Source organism: Neomonachus schauinslandi, chromosome 2, assembly GCF_002201575.2.
Source record: "Neomonachus schauinslandi chromosome 2, ASM220157v2, whole genome shotgun sequence".
Classification (NCBI taxonomy): domain Eukaryota; kingdom Metazoa; phylum Chordata; class Mammalia; order Carnivora; family Phocidae; genus Neomonachus; species Neomonachus schauinslandi.
This window is the reverse complement of record NC_058404.1, coordinates 61,604,574-61,624,925: the sequence shown is the minus strand read 5'-3', so window position 1 is coordinate 61,624,925 and position 20,352 is coordinate 61,604,574. Positions and strand designations below refer to the sequence as shown.

General features: G+C 34.2%; 1 protein-coding gene across 4 annotated transcripts in view; it reads right to left on the bottom strand.

Annotated features, from left to right (window-relative positions):
* The window catches only part of SPOCK3 (SPARC (osteonectin), cwcv and kazal like domains proteoglycan 3), a 479,792-nt gene that overhangs the window by 35,203 nt on the left and 424,237 nt on the right, over positions 1–20,352 (bottom strand). The window lies entirely within an intron of this gene.

Genomic DNA, 20,352 nt, shown 5'->3' with positions numbered 1-20,352 from the left:
GGCAGCACACATACCAAAAACCTCAGCAAGTGCTCTCAAAGATTTAGGGTAGGGTAAGAGAGCTCACAAAGCCACCTAAGAAACAGAAGCTGCTGTGAGAAAGGTATGAATGCCCAACCATATCTTTTTTCTCAGTATTCCTTATGGAACAAAGCCTTAAGTACTAGGGAAAAGAGGAATACTCTGTCACCCTGTGGATATAGGTGAGGATATATTGTACCCAGAATACTGGAAAAGACAAACAAACAGCTGTCTCTGAATAAGAGGTAGGACAGTGTCCTGAGTATAGATCATTAGGGAACCCCTGCGCTGAAGGAGGGACAGGATCTCTGGGAAGATTCCACCTCTGAGACCCAGATACGCATCACCTGCCTGAAGCTATACCTTAACAAGAATACAAAGGAATGCTCCTACTATCTAGGTGCCAAGTGTTGAATAACAAGTACCAAAAGTCTACCAGTAGTAGAGGGGGAAGATCGTGGTGAAGGATCCTCTCTAAGACTCAGTTGCAAAGGAAAAATATGAAGAAGCATGTGGAGAAAGAGTACAGCAACTCAGCCTCACAGTAAGCACAAGGCAACACAGAGGCATTTGAAGCCTTGAGCTGCACTGAGGGTAACAATAATAAACCAAAACCAAAACCTAGTTCTATATATGATTAGACTGACTAAACCATCATACTAAAGGCCAAGTAAAAAAAGAAAAAGAGGCATCTTTATTTTTAGGCATAAATACTATTTATCTCAGTCTCTACTGTCCTATATAATATGTCCAATTTTAAGCAAAGAAATAGAGACACACAAATGAAAAAGGAAAAAGATTTTTAAAAAATTGCCAAGAGACAAATACTTAATAGAATCAAACTCAGATATGACAGATGTAGTAACTATTAGAGAAATAATTTGAAATTGTTATGACTAATAGATTAAAGGTTAAAGTATAAAGGCAAAATTTGCATTGGAACTGTAGATGGAAACAATAAAAAACAGATATGCCAGGAGAAGGGGAGGGAGAAGGGTAAGGAGAAGGAAAAGACAAAGGAAGAGGAAAGGGAGGAGAAGAAGAGGAGAAAAACAGAACATACAAGAGCTTCAGATCATTATTAAACATTCCAACAGAAAAGTAATTGAGATTGTAGAAGAAGAGAGAGAAAATAGGGTAGAAGAAATTTCAAGACTTAATGGAGAATTTTCCAAAATTAATGAAGTACATTAAATCACAGAGATAAGAATCTTAACTCCAAACCGGGTAAGTACCAACAAAGTAAACAAAGAAAGGAACAAAACCTACACACACCAGAGTCAAACTGCTCAAGACCAATTAATAAGGAGGGAAATCTTTAAAGCAGCTAGAGGCAAATGAATTTTCCTATAGAGGAACAAAGAAGAGATTGATAGCAGACTACTAAACTGAAACCATACAAGCCAGAATAAGATGGAAAGACGTCTGTAACGTGCTGAAAGAAAAACAGCACTCTAGGCCAAAAATTCTTTATCCAGAGAAAATATCTTTGAAAAAAGGAGAAATACCTTTAAGCAAACAAAAATGGGAGAAAGTTTACTTAAAGCAGATGTGAACTATAAGAAATGTTAAGAAAAATTCTTTAGGCAGAATACATATGATACTAGGCAGAAATTTGAGTTGTTAGAAACAAACAAACCAAAAAACCCTGAAGAATTCTGGAAGTCTCATAGAAGAAGATGCATATGAAATCTGTATTTTTTTATTTCAAAAGTTTTTAAAGATAATTAAATGTCTATGTGTTCATTTGTTTTGTTTTTTAGATTCCACATATTAAGTAAAATCACATGGCATTTGTCTTTCTCTGTCTGACTTACATAATGCCCTCTAGACCCATCCATGTTGTCACAAATGACAAGATCTCATTCTTTTTAAAATTTGAGTAATATTCCATTGCATATATATCCTATATCTTCTTTATGCATTAATCTATCAATGGACGCTGGATTGCTTCCAATTCTTAGCTGTTGTAAATAATACTGCAATAAACATAGGGGTGCATATATCTTTTCAAATTAGTGTTTTCAATTTCTATATGTAAATACCCAGCAGTGGAAGTACTAGATCATATGGTGTTTCTGTTTTTAATTTTTTGAGGAAACTCCATACTGAGAAACAAACAAATAAACAATACAAACTCTTAAATACAGAGACCTGGTGGTTGCCAGAGGGGAGGTGGATGGGCGGATGGGTGAAATAGATAAAGGGGATTGAGAAGTACAAATTCCACTTATAAAATAAATAAGTCACAGAGATGAAAAGTATAGCAGAGGGAATATGGTCAATAATATTGTAATGCTGTATGGTGACAGATGGTGACAGCACTTATCATGGTGAGAACTGAATAATGTGTAGAATTGTTGAATCAATATGGTCTAACTAGGAACTAATATAGCATGATATGTTGATTAGACTACAATAAAAAATAAATAAAAACCATGGAATGTCTAATCCAAAGTTATTAGCAATATGTGTTTTTAGCATATATAAAAGCAAAACATATGTCAAAATAGCACAAAAGATGGGATAAACTGAGAATTGTAAGTACTTCTAATACATATATAAAATGGAAAATATTATTTGAAGGTAGACTGCAATAAATTTGTATCTTGTAAATCCTAGTGTAACCATTAAAAAACTTTCATGAGGAGGTAAAAATAATAAACCAAAAGTAGAAATAAAATGAAATCATAAAAGTACTTACTTGGTCCAAAGTAAAGCATCATAAGAAGGAAAAATGGGGGGTGCCTGGGTGGCTCAGTTGGTTAAGCGACTGCCTTCGGCTCAGGTCATGATCCTGGAGTCCCTGGATCAAGTCCCGCATCGGGCTCCCTGCTCGGCAGGGAGTCTGCTTCTCCCTCTGACCCTCCCGACCCTCCCCCCTCTCATGTGCTCTCTCTCTCAGTTTCTCTCTCTCAAATAAATAAATAAATTAAATATTAAAAAAAAAAGAAGGAAAAATGGGCAAAGAAGAGATGGAAAAGAGAAAACACCTAGCAAGAAAGTACATTATAATGAAACCATATCATTAATTATATTAAACGTAAGTAATCTAAGCATATCAATTAAAATACAAAAAAGTATCAAAATACAAAAAATACCCCAGACTCTAACTATATATTGTTCTCAAGCAAACCATTTAAATAAAGTGGCATGGTAGGTTGAAATTAACAGGCTGGAGAAATATACCAGGCAAACACTAATGGGAAAAAAAGCCAGACTGACAATAATAAATAATAAATAATATATTTGACTGCAGAATAAAGAATGTTACCACAATAGAAAGAGACATTGCATAATGATAAATATTTCTTTTCTTTTTTTTTTTTTAAAGATTTTATTTATTTATTTGACAGAGAGAGAGAGATAGCGAGAGCAGGAACACAAGCAGGGGGAATGGGAGAGGGAGAAACAGGCTTCTTGCCGAGCAGGGAGCCCGATGTGGGACTCGATCCCAGGATTCTGGGACCATGACCTGAGCCAAAGGCAGACGCTTAACGACTGAGCCACCCAGGCACCCAATGATAAATATTTCAATAAGACGTAACAACCCTGAATGTATTTGTATTTTAAATGAAGTTTTAAATTCATGAGAAAAAAACTAATGGAACTGACTGGAGGAATAGACAAATTCCCAATTTTATCTGGAGACCTCAACACTACTCTACAAATAATCAATAGAATAGGTAGAGAGAAAAACAGTAAGGGTATTAGAAAATCTGAACAACATTATCAACAAACTTGAAATGCTTTATATTGATAAAACACTCTAACAAATAGTAGCAGAATACTAGTTACTTTCAAGTGCATATGAAACATATTCTGAGTCATAAAACAGATCATAAAAAAATTGAAAGAACTGAAATCAGACAAAGTATATCAGAACATAACAAAATCATAATAGCAATGAATAACAGAAAGAACCAACAAAAAATATACAGGGAACTTAAACAGAAAATACAGACATAAGCATGGATTAAATAATTGCAAAGATATTACTTTAATTCAGTGAGGAAACAGGATCTATTGCCAGAATCCTGTCTCACATTTAGGAATGTGGATAGCTTACAGATTCAAATGCAAAATATATATATTAGAAGATATCCAGGGCAATTTTTTTTATGAGAGAACTTTTTTAAGGAACACAAACTAAGAATTCTGAAATCAAAATAGAGAAGATGTAGTGAGAAAATACTTGCAATACAATAAAGGATTAAAAAGTTAATAATGGCTGCCTAGTAATAATAATTATACTGCTGTATACTGTATATAGTATGATCTCATTTATATAAAAAATTTTATGTGAATATATGTTGTATGAGAATAAAGTAGGATTGGAAAACCAAATGTATTAAGCTCCTAATAATTTTTTACTTCATGATGGAAGGAATGGACTGGGTTGATGAAAGGATATTAACTCTTTCAATATACCTTCACAAGTCATTTAAAAAAAATCATGTATGTGTAATTAAAATATATAGTATCTAAAAAAAAGAAATAGAAGAAAAACGTTGTATATATGTTCTTATCTGTGATATGTTAAAATAATTTAACCCTCATTAATGTCTCAAAGGAATCATCATAAAATTAACTGCTTTTTTTATTGGCTAGCATATGGTCCAAGGACTGCTGTGGTGTATAGAACTATTTGTTTCCACATTAAATAAGCCCAGAGAGTTATCCTTTTGAACAATTTTATTTCCTTTTATTTATACTTTCCCCCTTTGTTTAATTATCAGGTCCTGATGCTTTTAAGACACCTATTATGCACACATTCCAGGTATTTGAGTGTTCCTCAACTGGCACTGGAGTAAAATTCAGTAGAAATAACGTTTATGTTATAAAAGACTGAAAATATATGAAATGTTTGTATTAATATTATGCTTTATTTTTCTGCACAGATTTTTTTTTTTTTTTTTTAGATCTCTTTGTTGTAGTCTGTTTGGGAAGAAAGTGTTTCATTTTTGCTTGGTTCTAATAGTTCAAATTACTGGTTAAATATGTTTTGAACACCCCGACATGATTATATTTTGAAATGAATGTATTCATTTTGTTGAAACAAAATGTAATAAACTTGTCAATATTTCACTTACCCTGTAAGAAGCAACCACCTGTTAATGATTCCAAAATTTTCAATGTTAATTGTAATTCTTTTGGATACATAGTTCCTAAAGACTAGAGGCTCACCAAAAGTTTGGTGCCTAACAAATCCAACTGGAATATTTTCCAGGACACAATTGTAACAAAAAGATTTTATTACAATATTCATTCACTTAACATCTTTATTTTATAGTTACAATTTTAATTTATATAGAATTATATTAATTTAGCTAAATATGAAATAAATTTCTATAAAATTATATCTACATATTAAAATAATACCATACTAATACCAAAGTGTATAATTAAATTTTATGTAGAGAGAGTTATAGTTTCTACCAAATTAAAGAAGAAAAGGCCAGCTGTCTCAATAATTAGAACAAACAAAATAAGCAATGATCTGGATCTTTCATTTTACTACTTGATATAAGAAAAGAAAATTTATCTACGAACTTTACAAATCTTTGTTTTCAGAAGATAAAGTTCCAGGCTGTACCTAAAAAGCTCTTAATTGCATTAAAAAGAGCATTGTTTTTATGTCATTTGATTTCAAATTCAATCTTCCTCTCAATGGGAAGACAGCATGACATAAAGTGAGCAATGTCTTGGTAAGAAATTAAAATGTATTCATTTACCCTGGGGGTTTAAGTAATTCTGTCATTTTCTCTGACTGAGGAGAGCATTTGATACCTAGGAAAGCAAAAAATGAGACATTATCTTAATCTGAGTTAGACTGTTTTCCTAGGTTTTTGCATAGGATTCTGATGTCCTGAAGCTTTCCAAATTGACAAAAATAAGATTAACACAATGTCTCTTTCAAAGAAGGATACCCCCCCCACACCCATACTCAAATGCAACCATATTAAGAAAAAAAACTGTGTACAATATTTTCTGTTCTTAAATTTTTAGAGATTTAAATAATAAAATAAAATATATCCAGTATACAGATTACATTATGTAATTACAACATATACTTACTGAAAAAAGACTCAAACAAGGATAAAGATAATAGAATCAGAGGCCAAATAGCTCGATTTTCTTTACCTTCTCATCATAAAATACATCTTAAGTTTTTACCATCTGGCTGCTTTTCTATAATAATTGCTCATTGGACAGTGATAGTCCTAAAATAGAGCTAAACAAAATATACCCAAGAAACTTGACTTTTTTTTTTTTTTTTTAAGTAGTCTCCGTGTCCATTGTGGAGCCCAATGTGGGTCTTGAACTCCTGACTCTGAGATTAAGACCTGACCTGAGATCAAGAGTCTGATGCTTAACCAACTGAGCCAACCAGGAGCCCCAAGAAACTTGATTTTGTATGTAAAATAGATATAGGTTGTTAAAAAATAATGGCAAACTTTACCAGCTTGCTTAATTTCTTAAAAAGCTATAACATTATTGATCTTTGTCAACTGAAGACATTTAACTATGAAATATTTACACTATCCAATATTCAGATGAACAATCAATTCTTCTTAGGGAATGGCAATACTATGTTTCTTGTAATGGTTGTAATAAAATTTGGTCAGTTTAAAACTCAAGTTAATATCCTATTGTGTTAGAAAATGGAGAACAACTACTAAAATAACCTCTAAGAAAAAACCCTACTATTTTTCACCATACCGTAAAATATTTCTGACAGTGTAAAAAGATGTTTAATGTAAAAAGTATGACACTATTAATTTGATGGCTAGCATATGAGGCTAACAAGTTTCCCCTTTTTTATGAAGTCATAGTGCACATTCAACGCTCATTGCCTTATAAAAGAAGTAGAATATCTTCCCATTTAAGTTTCATCAAATCTTGACTCTTTTTGTTCAATCCTCCTACTGTCAAAGATTTGTCCTCCTGGAACCTGCGTGTCATTCAGCAATGAGAAAGCAGCTACAGGCTAATTTATTAGTCTTAGTCCCTGAGTCCCTATTATGTGCCAGGGGCCATTTCTACTAGCTGGAGACTTCACAGCAGAAAATTCCTGGCCTCATAGAACTTATGCTTATTTGGAATAAATGTATTTGCTATAAAGAAAAGAAAAGCAGCGTAATACTCAGGCAAATGTTCATGCTGGTGCTGTGATTTCATAGGTTGTAGAAGGGAGAACCTCTGATGCCAGATATTTAAGCAACAAGCAGAATGAAGTGGGAGAGTACAGAGAACAGGGTGAAGTGTTCTTGGACTCCGCACCCCCCCCCCAAAAAATAAAACAGCAAATATGAAGCAAGTGTCTCTATTATGAGGAATTGCATTAATCAAAATCCCATAATACCTCTTAGAACCCACAGAGAGGTCAGCAAGCAATGGTTAAGCCACAAGAACAATTTGTATTAATTGTTTTTAGCAGTCTGGCTTCTGAATAGGAAAAAAAAATGAAGCTAGAGAACATATATTCTGTATTCAGCTTCAGGATCATTAGCAGCTCTGTAGTTCATATATAATGAGGCTGGCTTATGAGAATATGATAAAGGAAAACACAAGATATTGTGGCTTAATTTGTATTTTTGCTCATTATAACACTGCAGAAAAATTAAATAAATAAAAGTTTTACATTATTTGGGGAAAGAAAATAATTTAGACTATTAAAGTAGGCAGATTAACCTACATATAAAAGAGATGACTAATATGAGTAAAAATAGGGTAAAGTAGTGAATTTTCAGATGATTTTTATTAAGAAATTTTTTTAATTTTATTAAGAAATATTTGAGAATATTGTTTTGTAATTCCAAAATTAGTAATTTCATTTGGTCCAACCTAACATACGCATTCATGTTCAACAATGTTTGATAAGGCATTGGCTCTTCTTTTCTTTTTTTTTTTTCCAAAGATTTTATTCATTTATTTGAGAGAGAGAGAGAGAAAGAGAGAAAGAGAGCACAATTAGGGGGAGCAGGAGAGTGAGAGGGAGAAGCAGGCTCCCCACTGAGCAGGGAGCCCAAAGCCGGACTTGTTCCCAGGACCCTGGGATCGCGACCTGAGCTGAAGGCAGACGCTTAACTGACTGAGCCACCCAGGCTCCCTGGCTCTTCTTTTAGACAATATGTAAGAGCCAGATTTTTCCGTATTGTTCCTATGAGCCTTTGTTGTTCTATGTGTTTGGTTGGAAGAAGCACATATCTAAGTCTTTGTATGAAGTGAGTAGAATTTTGAATTTTTCAGATTATTTAAGGATAGAAAGTACTGGCAAAGAAGACATGGGCTAACATCCTTTGTCCACTTTCTTCCTGCATGCCAGCCAGTTCTGTGCCAACTCAGACTTGCCTCTTGAACTCATTCATTAACTTTTTACTACAAGTTAAATCAAACAGATGTAATTCTCGAGAATTATTTTATAAGAAATACATATTCTATTCACAAATATTCTAATAACATAGAAAGTAAACTATGATATTTCCAGATAGTAAAGTACAAATTGACCATTTTGTTTTAAATTACATCAACTTAAATGTCACTATAGATACAGATCCATCAAAAGCCAAATATCTATCTCAAAGGTAATACATTAACCAATAAATATTGGTATTTAAACATTCTTCTTTGCACAACCAGAAAAATATACATTGTGGTTCTTTCTTATGTATTTCCCTTAGCATTACTATTTTGATATTTAAATACAAACAAGAATTCTTCTCTAAATTGTTCTTCAGATTTGTTACTATTTCTATTTTAAATTTGAAGTCGGTTGATTAAGTATAAGAAAGGTGTTCTGACCACCTAAATGCAGCAAGCTCCTTCTCCATTATTAACTTCAATCCACTATCACTCTCTTCAGTCAAATGAGTGTTGGAGTCTAAAGAAAAATGGGTGCAAATTGCTATTGAGCTCTCTCTTCCCATGGGCTAGGTGGGTGATGGAGAACAGAATGTGGATTGAGGGTGGAGAATAGGAAGTGAGAGACCCTAAAAATAACCTGACTCACTGAAAACTACAGATTCCTGGGGAGAAGGTCAATATCAACTTACTATATTGGGAGTTAGTTTTCATAAGGGAGGCTGGGACATTCTAAGAGATACAAGAATAAGGTAATTTTCTCCACGGCTCAGAACCAGTGGCCTTTCTAATGCTTTGAGGTAAAGCCAGTATGAGACTGTTTTCCATCCCATTTGGGACTATTGCTAATAAAGGGATGTCACCAAATAGACTGGGGCTTAGTGAATAAACAAAGGGAAAATACCACAAACTAAGGGCTCAAGTAGCCAGAGAGAGAAAAATCAATTTCATGTTGAGTTGAATAAATAAGAGAAGAGACCATCTACTTAAATTTAACACACACACACACATGCACACATACACGCACACACACACACATACAGTTTTAGAGTACGCACATTAAAAAAATGTACAAAAATACTTTCTAGACAGAAAAACATAATTTCCCAGCCCAGTAATTCTGTGGGTGAATTGTAGAGAGAATTGCCACTGTGAAGCATCATATCAGAGGCCTAAACAATCAAGTGCAAGGAATGTATCAAAACACAGACCAAAGATATAAAAGGATGGAAATTATGAGTGAAATAAGAGGCTTAAGGGTCTCATATTCTTGCTTGGTAGATAAATGAGTCATTTATACTTAGGAATCAAATTTGACCAAGTGCTCACAATTGCCTATTACTTAGTCACTGAACTTTGGCTTGTCCAAACTTTAGCCATGCTTTTCTCCTCCTCCAGACCCCTAAACTTTGGCTTTTCCACATGTTTGAGCAAGGACTAAAGCACTAAGGTACACAAAACCGCTCCTTAACTGATGTTCTGAGAATCTGCTGAGCACAGAAATATTGTTTCCTGCCCAAATTTTGCTACCTGCTTACCTCACACATTTAGCTTCCTCATCCACAAAAGTATTGCTGGCCCTGCTTACTCCTTCCTGTAAAAGAAAGATTTTCCTGCAAAGAGTGAAACTTTGACTTCTTCCTTGTGGATGTGGATGACTTTTATTTCTTTTTGTTGTTTGATTGTGAGGCTAGGATTTCTAGTATATGTCAAACAACAGTGATGAAAATGGACATCCCTGTCATGTTCCTGACCTTAAGGGAAAAGCTCTCAGTTTTTCCCCATTGAGAACGATATTAGCTGTGGGTTTTCATATATGGACTTTATGATGTTGAGATATGTTCCTTCTATCCCTACTTTCTTGAGGGTTTTTATCAAGAAAGGATGCTATATTTTGTCAAATGCTTGTTCTGTGTCTATTGAGAGGATTATATGGTTCTTATCGTTTCATTTATTAATGTGGTGTATCACCTCGATTGATCTGCAGATATTAAACCACCCCTGCAGCTAAGGAATAAATCCCACTTGTCCGTGGTGAATAATCCTTTTAATACACTGTTGGATTCGATTAGATAGTATCTTGTCGAGAATTTTTGCATCCATGTTCATCAGAGATATTGGTCTGTAATTCTTTTTTTTTTTTTTTAAGATTTTTTTTTTTAGAGAGCGAGCAAGAAAGAAACAGCATGAGAGGGGCAAGAGTCAGAGGGAGAAGCAGGCTCCCCGCTGAGCCAGGAGCCCGATGTGGGACTCGATCCCAGGACCCTGGGATCATGACCTGAGCCAAAGGCAGACGCTTAACCATCTGAGCCACCCAGGCGCCCGGGTCTGTAATTCTTTTTAGTGGGATCTTTGGTTTTGGGATCAAGGTAACGCTAGCCTCATAGAATGAGTTTTGAAGTGTTCTTTCCATTTCTATTTTTTTGGAACAGTTTCAGAAGAATGGATATTAATTCTTTATTTTATTTTATTTTTATTTTTTTATTTAAATTCAATTTAGTTAACATATAGTGTATTATCAGTTTTCAGGGGTAGAATTTAGGGATTCATTAGTTGCATGTAACACCCAGTGCTTATTACATCAAATGCTCTCCTTAATGCCCATCACCTAATTACCCCATCACCCCACCTCCCTCCCCTCCAGCAACCTTCGGTTTGTTCCCTACAGTTAAGAGTCTCATGGCTTGCCTCCTTCTCTGTTTTTATCTTATTTTATCTGTCTTTATCTTCCCTTATGATCATCTGTTTTGTTTCTTAAATTCCACATATGAGTGAAATCATATAGTATTTATCTTTCTCTGATTGACTACTTATTTCACTTAGCATAATATCCTCTAGTTCCATTCACATTGTTACAAATGGCAAGATTTTATTTTTTAATGGCTTAGTAGTATTCCATTGTGTGTGTGTGTGTGTGTGTGTGTGTGTGTGTGTGGTGTGTGTATACACCACATCTTCTTTATCTATTCATCTGTTGATGGACATCTGGGCTCTTTCCATAGTTTGGCTATTGTGGACATTGCTGCTATAAATATTGGGGTGCATGTGCCCTTTTGAATCACTGTTTTTGTATCCTTTGGAGAAATTTCTAGTAGTGCAGTTGCTGGATCATGGGGTAGCTCTATTTTTATCTTTTTGAGGAACCTCCATATTGTTTTCCACAGTGGCTGGTATTAATTCTTAAATGTTTGGTAGAATTTCACAGGGAAGACATCCAGCCCTGGTCTCTTGTTTGTTGGGAGATTTTTGATTAGTGATTCTATTTCTTTTCTGGTTATGGGCCTGTTCAGATTTTCTATTTCTTCCTGTTTCACTTTTGGTAGTTTATATGTTTCTAGGAATTTATCCATTTCTTCCAGATTGCCTAATTTGTTGGCATATAATTGCTCATAATATTCTATTATAATTGTTTGTATTTCTGTGGTGTTGTGATCTCTCCTCTTTCATTCATGATTTTATTTATTTGGGTCCCTTCTTTTTTCTTTTTGATAAGTCTGGCCAGGGGTTTATCAATTTTGTTAATTCTTTCAAAGAACCAGCTTCTAGTTTCACTGATGTGTTCTAATTTTTTTTTATTTCTATATCATTTATTTCTGCTCTAATCTTTGTTATTTCCCTTCTCTTGCCAGACTTAGGATTTATTTGCTGTTATTTTTCCAGGTGTAAGATTAAGTTGTGTATTTGAGACTTTTCTTGTTTCTTGAGGAAGACCTGTATTGCTATATACTGCCCTCTTAGGCTTGCCTTTGCTGCATCCCAAAGGTTTTGGATTGTAGTGTTTTCATTTTCACTTGCTTCCATGTATTTTTTTTTTTAACTCTTCTTTAATTTCCTGGTTAACCCATTCATTCTTTAGTAGGATGTTCTTTAACCTCCATGTATTTGTGATCTTTCCAAATATTTTCTTGTGGTTGATTTCAAGTTTCATAGCATTGTGGTCTGAAAATATGCATGGTATGATCTTAATCTGGTACCATTAGAGGCTTGATTTATGACCCAGTATGTGATCTATTCTGGAGAATGTTCCATGTGCACTCAAAAGAATGTGTATTCTGCTGCTTTGGGATGAAATGCTCTGAATATATCTGTTAAGTCCATCTGATCCAGTGTGTCATTCAAAGCCCTTGTTTCCTTGTTGATCTTCTGCTTAGATGATCTGCCCATTGCTGTGAATGGGGTATTAAATTCCCCTACTATTATTGTATTATTATCAATGAATTTCTTTAAGTTTCTTATTAATTGATTTATATATTTGGCTACTCCCAAGTTAGGGGCATAAATATTTACAATTGTTAGATCTTCTTGTTGGATAGACGCTTATATTACAACATAGTGTCGTTCTTCATTTCTTATTACAGTCTTTGGTTTAAAATCTAGTTTGTCGGGGCACCTGGGTGGCTCAGATGGTTAAGCGTCTGCCTTCGGCTCAGGTCATGATCTCAGGGTCCTGGGATCGAGCCCCGCATCGGGCTCCCTGCCAGGCGGGGAGCCTGCTTCTCTCCCTCTGCCTCTGCCTCTCTCTCTCTCTCTGACTTTCATGAATAAATAAAATTAAAAAAATAAATAAAATAAAATAAATAAATAAAATCTAGTTTGTCTGATAGAAGTATGGTTACTCCAGTTTTCTTTTGTTGACATGATACTCTATGTACAAAACCTGAAAGACTCCACTAAAAACTTGCCAGAACTGATACAAGAATTCAGCAAAGTCTGAGGATATGAAATCAATGCACAAAAATCTGTTGCATTTCTGTACACCAATAATGAAGCAGCAGAAAGAGAAACCAAGGAATCAATCCCATTTACAACTGTGCCTATAACCATAAGATACCTTGGAGTAAACCTAACCAAACGGGTGTACTCTGACAACTATAGAACGCTTATGAAAGAAATTGAGAAAGAGATAAAGAAATGGAAAAACATCCCATGCTCATGGATTGGAAGAGCAAATATTGTTAAAATGTATATCCTACCCAAAGCTATCTACACATTCAATGCAATCCCTATCAAAATAACACTAGCATTTTTCACAGAGCTGGAACAAACAATTCTAACATTTGTATGGAACAAAAAAAAACCCTGAATAGCCAAAGTAATGTTGAAAAAGAAAACCAAAGCTAGGGGCATCACAATTCCATACTTCAAGCTGTAATCATCAAAATAATATGGTACTGGCACAAAAACAGATACATAGATCAATAGAACAGAATAGAGAACCCAGAAATGGACCCTCAGCTATTTGGTCAACTAATCTTTGACAAAGCAGGAAAGAATATCCAGTGGAAAAAAAGACAGTCTCTTCAACAAATGGAGTTGGGAAAATTGGGTGATGGGTATTAAGGAAGACACTTGTAATGAGCACTGGGTGTTATATGTAACTGATGAATCACTAAATTCCACCCCTGAAACTAATAATATACTATATGTTAACTAACTTGAATTTAAATAAAACCCTAAAAAAAGACTTTTCTTGTTTGATTTGACATGTTTGCAAATCTTGAGGTTGAAGCATTTTCCATACCCCAATAGTCTTTTTGAATAGTCTTTGTATCTGGATTTGTATTTATTTGGATTTGACATTGTATTTATTTGGATTTGACAAAAAAATGTCAAATTTATTTGACATTTTATGGTGCTGTGGCTTGAAGTGCCGAGTACCCTTTGGATCCCACTGTCTTCAGGTATTCATGGAGGCTTCTCAAACACTTTGTGCCCTTCCTGGCTAGGGAACTATGGTAAGTCACAATTCCTAACCCAGAGCTGTGGGATATTGGTCTATTATAGTACTATAAGAAGCTACTTTGATTCTGTCAAGCAGTACTTTTCCCTGTTGTTTCTGTTTGAGTGAGAATCTTCCTAGACCTAAGTCTTCTTGGCTTTTCTTGAGTGGGGATTTAATTCCTGACTTTTTCTGTTGAGTAGGACTCTTATTGGCATTATTTCCTTCCAATATCTCTACAAGTGGCAAAATTTATTTAAGGATAATTTGACACTACAATGAAGTTTTGCAAAACTTGGGATCTCCTTACACTGGTGCATCTAAGAACTCTGCCTTCCCATCAGTTCTTGTTCTTCCTCCACCTTTTGTTGTTTTGTTTTGTTTTATCACTTTCAACCTTCCTTTCAGCTCCCTAAAATCTTTTCATCTGTCTTCATGCAACACCCTTACCCCTTTTTTCTTTCTTTTCTCTCATGCCAAAGTCTTTCTTCACCTAATCCAGATTTGCATTTATTTCGCTTTTTTTTTTTTTTAATAGTGCTGAGACGTGGAGTGCTAACATCCCTTGGATCCCATGGTCTTCACCCTGGTATTCATGGAGGTTTTCTCTTCTTAGTCCTGCCCCTCAAACTCCTGCTACCAGTCAAACTTTAGGACTCTGCCCCATCAGGGGCTTTCAAGGGATCCAGAGACTCCAAGAGCAACCATCTGAAGCCAAAAGAATTAATTGGAAACAGGCTGGACATTTTGTCTTCTGAGATGGGCTTTGGAAATGCCCAGATGGACAACTGGACTCTCCTCAGTCCCTAGAGCAAAATTTCATCCACAGTTTCCATAACAGTGCACATCAGAATGCAAACAATGTTAAAGGTGTCCTCTCTAAATATTGGTAGAGCATCAGTTCTCATATTTAACTATATAACCACAACTTATTCCATCCTCCATAAACACAATCTTTATAAAAATGTAAATGTGAGGCAAGGATGAGAGACAGTTCTTTGATATAAACCAGTGAGTTTTATATTTCTATGCTTGTACATGACTCAAGACTAAAATGCCAAAGCTTTAAACTCTACACATGTCCATGTGTATGCATGAGTGTGCATGGATGTGTGTGTGTGTGTGTGTGTGTGTTTTCCCCTATCTTCAGATGTTATTACCAAATTAGATTATAAAATCTCTTAAGAAATTTCTATTGTTGGGGTGTCTGTTTGGCTCAGTCATTAAGCGTCTGCCTTTGGCTCAAGTCATGATCCCAGGGTCCTGGGATCGAGCCCCGCATCAGGCTCCCTGCTCGGCGGGAAGCCTGCTTCTCCCTCTCCCACTCCCCCTGCTCTCCCATTCCCTCTCTCTCTGTGTCTCTCTCTGTCAAATAAATAAATAAAATCTTTTTAAAAAAAGAAATTTCTATTGTGATTGGCTTAGGAATAATAAGTGCTTATATAAATTACATATTATACTCAAATTTCTAGAAATAAAAAAATAACCTCTTAATAAATTTAATGTTTTAAAAAGACCGACCATGTCTTTAATAAATAGTGCTGGGAAAACTACAGCTACATGTAAAAGAATGAAACTGGATCACCTTTTAGCATCAGATACAAAAAATAAACTCAAAATGGATTAAAGACATGAAACCTGAAAATCCTATAAGACAACATAGGCAGTAATTTCTCTGATACTGGCCATAGCAACATTTTCTAGATATGTCTCCTAAGGCATGGAAAACAAAGGCAAAAATAAACTATTGAGACTACATGAAAATAAAAGCTTTTGCACAGCAAAGGAAATCATCAACAAAGAGGTGACTTACTGAATAGAAGATATTTGCAAATGACATATCTGGTAGGGGGCTAATATCCAAAATATATAAGAACTTATACACTCAACACCAAATAAAACAAGCAGCCTGATTAACAAATGGGCAAAGGACATGAATAGACATTTTTTCCAAAGAAGACATACAGATGGCCATAGATACATGAAAGATGTTCAACATCACTCATCATCAAGGAAATGCAAATCAAAACCACAATGAGATATCACCTCACACCTGTAAGTAAGACTAAAATAAAAAAAAGACAAGAAACAACAAATGTTGGTGAGGATGTAGACAAAAAGAACTCTTGTACACTGTTGGTAAGAATGTAAATTGCTACCATCACTGTGGAAACAGTACGGACATTCCTCAAAAATTACTGCAAAATGCTAATGCATAAGAGTTTAAAAATATCTACCTCATAGTTTTCCATATAAAATAAAAATTACTCTAATTTAAAATTGTAATATCTACATAAGTAATATTTTACTAGGAAAAAATAATGATACAAGCAACTTGATATGCAAGGTATGCAAGATATGTCCTTGTTAAAAACATAGTTTTATCCTAAAATAAAATGACTCATTGTTCCAAAAATGCATGACAAAATCTACATAAATACAAAAATTACAAAACAATCCCCCCAAATATTGTCATGGTCAGTGCTCACTAGTATTTGAAAGGTTTATTATATAAGATTTTTTTTAATTAGTATCAAATATTATACAGATGCAAAACTAAAATTTGTTTTGTCTCTCTTTTAAGATGACAAAATTTTCTTGCATTATTGGTCTGTTCTTAATTAGAAATTGTGAAAATAAGGTTTTCTTTGTCTCCTGGGTAATCTCTTAAATGGCAAACATTCTGTGTTTTATCAGAATATTTTTCTGTGCTTTATGTTGACTTTAATATTATAACTTGATTATAAAAGAATCAAAAGTTTTCTCACTGTCATATTGAAAACTGAAAGCTCAACTATGGATACTTACAAGAAAGACATTTAGGTCTAAGTAATAAAGAAAAATTGGTAATAAAGTGTTAGCAAGTATATCAGGCAAATGTAATAAAATTAAATGTAGGAGTGATAATATTACTATGAGATTAGGTGAAATATGTGGGAAAAAGAAGTAAATAGAATATAATGTCATAAAATAAAGTGAGAAGGAGCATAATTTATTAATGGTTAGAACAGAAATAAATCTATACATTCTAAAAAATAGAATAGCAAACACATATAGCAAAAACTCCCCAAAATACTAGAAGAAACTATTAAATACAATTATAATGGAAGACATCAATATACCTTTCTTAGAATTGAACATATAAGTTGATATAACTAGTGATTTTGTGTGTGTTTGTGTTTGTGTGCTGTTTTGTTTTATGCTATGTACTGAATCGTATCCTCCCAAAGTTCTTATGATGAAGTCCTATCCCCCAATTTGATGGCGTTTGAAAAAGGACATAGTTAGGTCATGAAGGTAGAGCCTACATGAGGGGATTGGTGCCTAAATAAGAAGAGACCCCAGAGAGATCTCTCTCTGACTCTGCCATGGGAAAAGATGTCTGTCTACAAGCAGGAAAAAAGTCTTCGCCAGGAATCCAATCTGCCAGCCCCATAAGTAGGACTTCCCAGCCTCCATAATTTGAGAAATGTCTATTGTTTAATCCACCTAGTCTCTAGTATTTCATTAGAGTAGCCAAGCTGAAAGAGTCATTTTATTTTGTTTTGCTGTATAAAAGTTCCCCCCACTAATATATTTGTGTTCAAATTCACTGCTAATAAATGGAATGAAAATTAGATTAACAATGAATTATAATAGCATGCTCACCAGAATGGAAAAGTTAAAAGGAATGGTAATATTTTTGCTGCCAAGAATGAAGACAAAAGTTAACTCTCATGTTTTGCTGTTAGAAATTAAAAATACCTTAAGATTTTTGCAAAGGAGCCTGAAACATCTATTATCATTTATCATTTGAAATGCATGCATTTTGACCCATCACTTCCACTTCTTGGAATCTTTCTTAGAAATAAAAGCATAACTATCAACTGCAGAATTGGTTGTCATGGAGAAAATAATGGAAATAATAAACAATCATTCTTAGGAGAAAAATTATAGATTAAATTGTGGTATATCCAGATAATGCAGTATTTTGATCGCTTCTTTGTTTATTCCATTCAGTAATACTACTTATTTTTATTTAGGAGTACTATGTGTCAAACTATTCTGTACTCCAATAATACAGTGTTATATATAAAGATCTCAGCTTTCACTAAGTTCACAGTTATCTAGTGTGTGTGTGTATGTGTGTGTGTGACAGAGAGAGAGAGAGAGAGAGACAATAAACCAAATAAACAAGTAGTTTATTACTATAGTAGATAGTGAGAAATGCTATGAAGGAAAAATAAAAATAGAAAGAAATCAGGGAATATAATATTGTGGGTTGGTTCACAAATTAAATATGATGGAGTCAGAAAAGAAGTCACTCAGGGGGCACCTGGGTGGCTCAGTTGGTTAAGCGACTGCCTTTGGCTCAGGTCATGATCCTGGAGTCCCAGGATCAAGTCCTGCATAGGGCTCCCTGCTCAGTAGGCAGTCTTCTTCTCCCTCTCATCCTCCCCCCCTTCATGTTCCATCCCTCTCTCTCTCTCTCTCATTCTCTCTCTCTCTCTCTCAAATAAAAATAAATAAATAAATAAATAAATAAATAAATAAATAAATAAAACAAACTCAGATGATACACAAATCTGAGGAATTGAGGGAGTCAGCCACTTTTCTTGAGGTGATTTGTCTTACCTGTTCTAATGGATTATTTCCTTTTGGAAATGTACTTCTAGTTGGCCTCTGACCATTTCAAGTAGTATAAATAATCCTATGCCCAGTTTTTCATTTACTTTCCAAAGATACTCAACTACTTAAGGTTTCTTGTAAATAACCTACTATATTAAGAGTGCCTCATTTCTTGAAAGAAGAACCCAGAAAGGGAAATGATATTTATGAATATGTACAATTAACTAGGCACTGTGCTGAGTGTTCTACAAGCTCTCCTTTTATCCATCTCCAAATATGGGAGAAATCACTAGTCTAAATTCAAGTTCAAAGAAGAAATTTGAGATCAAGAAATAAAAATATTCAAATATGGGAAATGGTAGGATAGGTGTAGATACGAATTTTAAAATATCATATGTAAGGGTCTGGAACAAACTTTTGCCCCACCCCAGATATATTTGCTTTATGAATACAGGGACAAATATACTCTATTGTCTCTACTAAGTAAGATTAGTCATTTTAATTACATTCAAGGCATCAAAAAATATAACATCTGCCAAAAATGTAATCAATAATTCCAAAGACAAACCTGAGAAATACTCCTAAAGGGTAGGGACAATACTATAATTTCTTTCTGAAGTTCATAAGAAGAAACATATATACATAGTCATCACGCATTCAAAGATAATTATTATGTCTATCAGTGATAGCTGAATTAGTTCAATTAAAAAGAATTATTAAATTATTTAAGACCATTCATAAGATTCATAAATACAAAAGGTTGGGATTGTAGAAATTCCCTTGATGAGAAGAAAAAGAAATGAGGTGTTTTGGGAAATATAGATTATGGATAACTGTGCCCATCTGTGAAGTGATTTTGTTAGAAAGTGGTAATTGAGGATTGCAAGGTAGAGTGAATGGGTCATGTCACAATGAGCAAAGAAGGGCACACACTTGGGACTTTGTCAACTACAAGATGTTGCTTCTCATTACTGCTCTACCACCTCTTCTTGCATTTTAGAGCAAATACCTAAATCTTTGAAAGCTCTCCAAATTAAGCTCATATTTCAATATCTTCCTTATACATGTATTAAATGTGTAATAAATATTTTCATACATGAAAAAACATAAAAAGTTCATAAAATTTTCATAACAAGTGTTTTACTTCAATTGCCATTTTCTACTTCTAAGGAATTAGAAAACACTCAGGAAATTATACAGATGATAAAAGAATCATATAATCTTCAAATGACTCTTATTTTCTTCTTTTTTTATGAATTTGATTTGCACTGTCATTGAAAGCATCTTTTTTGTCTACTGGCTTTGCTGAATCAAAGTAGAAATATCTGCAAAGCCATCATGAAAAGGATAACCTGGGGGGGGGGGGCGGGGTATGGGGACCTAATTGTGTCTGTAAAAATCTCAAGTACTCTACTAATCTTACCTTTATTTCCTGTGTTGTTTTATTCTTTCCCACTGCTATCAAAACACTGAAAAATATTCCTACACTTTCACTTCAAGTTAATGTTGTCTCTGAGGGGATATTTCTTTTTCTACCAACGAGAGTTGTCACAATGTTTTATTTCCTTGCAAAATACTATGAGTGTGTTTGGAAGTAGTCACAATGTTCTGATTTTTGTTCACCACCTCAGCAAAGAATA